At 63.6% G+C, this 5552-nt stretch overlaps 1 long non-coding RNA gene across 1 annotated transcript; it reads right to left on the bottom strand.

Annotated features, from left to right (window-relative positions):
- Window positions 1–456: 456 nt before the first annotated feature.
- On the bottom strand, window positions 457–3240 carry LOC112549099. The gene is made up of 3 exons (XR_003092462.1): window positions 2865–3240; window positions 2284–2410; window positions 457–550 (listed from the first exon to the last, which is right to left on the bottom strand). It is a non-coding gene; the product is annotated as an uncharacterized LOC112549099 (long non-coding RNA).
- Between the last annotated feature and the right edge of the window lie 2312 nt (window positions 3241–5552).

Genomic DNA, 5552 nt, shown 5'->3' on the forward strand with positions numbered 1-5552 from the left:
AAGGCTGGGGGCAGACTGTGGAGGAGAGAGAGGGGCTCCAGCAGGGCCGGGGCTTGTGGGGGCTGTGGGGGGGCCTGTAATTTTATTCACAAATTTGTGGTTTTCTCAGAGAATTTGCACTTTTCCTTCGGGAAAACCGGGCTCCCTGCTGCTCCGGAGAAGCCAGGGAGAGCCCCAGCTCCGTCGTGTCCACCCTGGCTGTGCCCTCACCCCTGTCGTTAGGGGGAGGAGGGGAACGGCCGCTTGTCTGCACAGCACTGGATTTCCGGGCGTGGGAAGGACGCCTGCCGGCGCACATGGCAGCACGCCGTGCGGTGTGCGGGGTCACCCCTGCGAGGGCAGCACCGGGCAGGTCTGCAGTTTCCAAGCCCCGTTGCTCTGGGCATGGCGCATTGCTGAGAGCGGGTCGGGCGCAGGGACAGCTGCAGCTCACCTGGCAGCAGCTCCTCGGGTGCGGAGATTTCCCCACGGTCCTCATCGTCACAGCCCCAGAGCTGCCCCTGGCCTTGCTGGAGCTGGCAGGTGAAGTCAGGGGTGGGACCTCGCTATCCTGTTTGGGGCAGGGGTTACAGAGGGTTAGTGACTGGGCACTGCATGCAGCATAACCAACCGGGACTGAGGGAATGGGTCCAGTGAACTCCTGATTTCTATTAGGGCCTTGATGGCCAAGGGAGGACGGGCGTGTAGGAACGAGAAGGCAGTGCAGGGAGAAACCTTCGATAGATGATGGTCCTTGTCCCCCAAGCAGTGGAGGGATGGTCGTAGGAAACAAAGCACCAACCACTCCTGGTTTAGAAAGTGCATTTACCAGGGACGGGGAGCCGTGTCCAGTGCTTCCCCGCTCCTTGTGAGCACATTCTTCCTAATCTCCAACTTCGACTTCCCTTGCTGCAGCTGGAGCCCATTGCTCCCTGTCCTGCCATCTGCCCCCACTGAGACCAGCCCAGCTCCATCCTCTTTGCAGCCCCCCTGCAGGGAGGTGAAGGCTGCTATCAATCCCCCTCGGTCTTCTCTTCTGCAGACTAAATCAGCCCAGTTCCCTCAGCCTCTCCTCCCCAGTCCTGTCCCCCAGCCCCACAACCATTTCCATTGCCCTCCACTGGACGCTCTCCAATGTGTCCACATCCTTTCTGCAGTGGGGGGCCAAAACTGGACACAGGACTCCAGATGTGGCCTCCCCAGTGCTGAATAGAGGGAAGGATCACGTCCCTCGATCTGCTGGCACCGCTCCTCCCAATGCAGCCCCGAATGCCGTTACCCTTCTTGGCACCAAGGGCACACTGCTGGCTCCTGTTCAGCTTCTTGTCCCCTGTCCCCCCAGGTCCTTTTCTGCAGAGCTGCTGCCCAGCCCGTTACCCCCAGCCTGTACTGGTGCAGGGGATTGCTCCCTCCTACGTGCAGGACCTTGCACTTGTCCTTGTTGAACCTCAGGAGATTTCTTTTGAGGCTCAATCCCCCAATGCGTCTAGGTCACTCTAACTCCTAGCCCAACCCTCCGGCGTATCTACTACACCCCCAGCTTGGTGTCATCTGCAGACTTGCTGAGGGCGCGCTCTGCCATCGCCCAGGTCGCTGATGAAGACATCGAACAAAACCGGTCTTAGAGCCCAGGTCTTAACGTGACGACAGCAAAGCCAGAGTCCCTGGTCTGTGAACATGAAGATAGGCGGGAGGAACGTGGCCAGCAGCTGCCGGCGAGCCCTTGGGAGAAGCACCTGGGTTACGTCCCGTGTGCATACGTCACGAGAGGACGAGCTGAGGAAATGCTTCGTCCCCGTGTTGCAGCAGCAGAGCCTGATAAGACTTCCATTAACTTCTGCTGGGTCGTGGCCAAAGGGGAAGAAAAGGGATTTAGACATTGCAGAACCGAGCACGCGGGGATTGTGCAATGTGTCTGGAGAGGAAACGTGAGGCCAGAGAGGGAGGAAACCAGAGCCGTTCCCCAAGGAGCATCTCTTGGGGCATTTCTGTACAATGAAGTGGAGATGACACGAGCACGCTGGGAAGGCAAAGGGAGACCGCGCTGCCACGACACTGCTGTGCAGGGAAGCCCCAGGAGTCCCACGAATGGGGACGGCTCAGGGGACGGCGGCTGGACGAAACGAAGGAGGAGATAGCAGTGTGAAACGTGGGAGAGGCCTGATCCCCACAGAGCAGTGGGGAGGACGGGGGTTTAAGTCACGAGCCAATAGCTCACAAGGATGAGACTTTGAAACACAGGGAGATGACTATGAAACGCTGGAGTCTGCACAGCTCCAGGGAGAGCCAGGAGCAGAGCCTTACCCAGGGAAACGAGGGCTCGGGAATGCCTCAGCATCTGGTCCCGGTAAAGCTCCTTGCCTTCATCGTCCAGCAGCTCCCACTCCTCCCGCGTGAAACACACTGCCACGTCCTCACACACCGCCGGGAGCTGCGGGCACAAGCGTAGCACCATCGGTGTCCCCTGGGCCAGCTGCTCCCAACCCCACCGCCCTGTCTGCAATCACTCGGCACTACAGCTCATTGCAGGCTGAGCCAGGACAGGCAGGGCTGCAACATCCCCCGTTACTCAGCTGACACGAGGTGGATGCAGCTGTGGACATGGGCGCTCATCACGGCCTGTCGGCTTGGTCCTTTCAGGAAGTCAGGCTGGCACTTTTGGAGGCAGGGAGCCCCATCTCCGTGCACTCTCACCAGGCCGTCCCGTGCCAGCGCCCCCGGTATCTGGACTTGGGAGGGAGCTCCTGCTAATGCCAGCGTGGGCTGGTTGCAGCCTGCAGCACCACAGACCTGTCGCTCTTCAGGTCTTTCTGATCCCCGAGATTATTTCCAGCCCCCCTGGCTCCTCCTGGCTCTGCCCCAAATGGACCTTGTGCCCTGCTCACCTCCAGGCTCGGCCCCTGCTTTGGACGTCTGTCCTGCGCCTACTGCACTGGGCCTGGCTCAGGAGTCAGGGAGCCCCTCTCCTCCAGTCCCCCTGGGCAAGTCCTCTGCAGCTCCAGCTTCACAGGCTCTTCTCCAGGAGGTTTCTGCTCAGCGCTGCTCGGGGTCCCAGCACCTGCGGGCGCAGAAGAGCGCACAGGGCAGCGCTGGGGCTGCGGGCACGGGGAAAGCCCTGCTCGTCTCCTGCACTGGCCTGGGACTAAGGCAGACGGAGGCTGCGGTGTGTGGAAGAGGGGGGAGAAGGTAGACTCCACATCCCACAGCTCTTGCTAAGCGCACGAGGCTGGAGATGAGCCCCAGTAACTCTGTCCCAGCCCGGGGCGGTCATCACAACGCCATGCAGAGCCGGCAGGGACACGGCGCCCGGGGAACAAGCTGGAGCGATGCTGGAGCTGTGTCACATCCACAGGCTAAGGGCAGGGCAGGAGAAATGCAAGGGCAGTCCTCTCCAGGGCAGGGGAAATGCTCTCAAGACCCCTGGCAGAACAGGAGGTGCTGTCCTGCAGGAGCAGGGCTGGGTCCGCACGTCGTGGCAGAGATTTCTGCACGGAGGGACGGTGCCTCCTGCTCCTGGACAGGGTCGAGCCACCTCCCCGTCCCTGCCCTGGGAAGGGCCTGGCCTGGGGCACCAGCCCGAGCAGCATTTGTCTGCCAACAGCGCCCAGGTCTGCTCGGGCTCGGGGGAGTCTGCAGCAGGACAGAGCCCTGGCTTAGCGGTACCCAAACCAGCCGGGGCGCTGGGGGATCTCCTGTCCCTGTCCCTTGCACCAGCCCTTACTGGGCACCAGCCCTTACTGGGCATGGAGGGCTCCCGGGGGCATGAGGATGGCACGTGAATGAGGCGATCGATGGGTCCTGCGGCAGCACGACACGGCCTGAGATACAGCCCCGCTGCGCTGGGAGCTGCACGCATGCAGCGAGATGCACCGGGGCCCAGCCTGGGCGGCGGCGGGCATCGGAGCTCGGTCCCAGCCCAGCCCCGTGCTGACCAGTGTCGCAGCCCTGTCCCGGAGCTGCAGCCCCGTGGCTCTGGGCGGACTGCGGCCACGTGCAGGAGCCTGGGGCCGGCAGGGGCAGGGGGCAGGGAGCTGGGCCCGTGTGGGGGCTGCAGGGTCGTCGGGGCAGGGGGCTCCAGGGTGTGATGCCCAGGCCAGGACCGGGGGTGTCCCCGAGGGTGTCAGCACCACGGCAGTGCAATCAGCATCTGCAAGAGGAGCTGGGCCAGTGCCACAAGAGCCAGGGCAGGAGGTGAAGCCGGCTTTGCAGCCCCCTCGGAGGCCGGGCTGCCCCCGACACCGCACAGCTGCCCCCGGGGCGACGTCCTGCCCCCCGTGCTCCTGCCGCATCTCGGGTCCCGATACTTACTGTGATCGACGCTGTCCTGCTTCGGCATGTGGGCACAGCCCCCACGGCCACGGATGGGGCTGCAGCCCTTACCCCCCTGCAGTGCACACAGAGCCCTGGGCCACCCCCGTGTTCCACAGCCAGAGCCCCCTGCCCTGGGGTTCCAGACCCCCTTCCCCCCACACCATGTCCCTCACTCCCGACCAGCAGCCCCTGTCCCCGCAGCCCTCCCGCCCCCCTAATTCCTGATTTGCATCCCCTGCCCCTGAGCCCGCAGGTGGACCACACTCCCTACCAGGATCCCTTGGCCCCCGGGCCCCTGTGCACCACACTGCAGACCAGGGACCCTCATTGTCAGTCTGCAAACCCCTCCCAAGCTGGGATGTGGGAGAGACGCGGCGGGAGGGAACATCCCCCAAGCACATGGAGACGGGGACACCAGCATCCACAATCAGAGAGAAAGACTCATCTGGAGCTTCTCGTCCTCCTCCTGCCCCCGCTCAAACCCCTCTGTCAGGGCCACAGCCTCGGCGCAGGTCTGCACGCTGCGCCCCCGCTCCCAGGTCTGCATCCCCTGGGGCAGGAGCCCCCCACCACATGGCCCTCGCTCCCGACCTGCACGCTCTCATTCCCTCTCCCCTATTCCCGGTGCCCGGGCCCTTGTTCAAAGCTCATCTACAGCCAAGAAAAGCGTGTCATTCGTGAAGGACACATCGGGGGAGAGAGAATCGCGCAGCTCTGTACATTTAGCAAGTAATATGAACAATAACATCCTGCTTCAAGTACAGAGCCCTAATTGAACGGTGACTGCTGGCACGTGAATGAGGCGATGAATCGGTCCTGCGGCAGCACAACACGGCCTGAGATACAGCCCCGCTGCGCTGGGAGCTGCACGCATGCAGCGAGATGCACCGGGGCCCAGCCTGGGAGCTGCCCAGCCGCAGGCATCGGAGCTCGGTCCCAGCCCACGCCCGTGGTTACCAGTACTGCAGCCCTCTTCCCGGTGGGGGAGCCCCCGTGGCTCTGGGCGGACTGCGGCCACGTGCAGGAGCCTGGGGCCGGCAGGGGCAAGGGGCAGGGAGCTGGGCCCGTGTGGGGGCTGTGGGGGCATCGGGGCAGGGGACACAGGGTGCAGGGAAGGGTCTGTGCCCTGGGGTGGGGAGGGAAGGGGGCTCCAGGGCGTGATGCCCAGGCCAGGACAGGGGGTGTCCCCGAGGGGGTCGGCACCACTCTGCATCTGCAAGACAAGCTGGGACAGCGCCAGCAGAGCCGGGGCAGGAGGTGAA

Source organism: Alligator sinensis, unplaced genomic scaffold (genome assembly GCF_000455745.1).
Source record: "Alligator sinensis unplaced genomic scaffold, ASM45574v1 scaffold2595_1, whole genome shotgun sequence".
Taxonomy (NCBI): domain Eukaryota; kingdom Metazoa; phylum Chordata; order Crocodylia; family Alligatoridae; genus Alligator; species Alligator sinensis.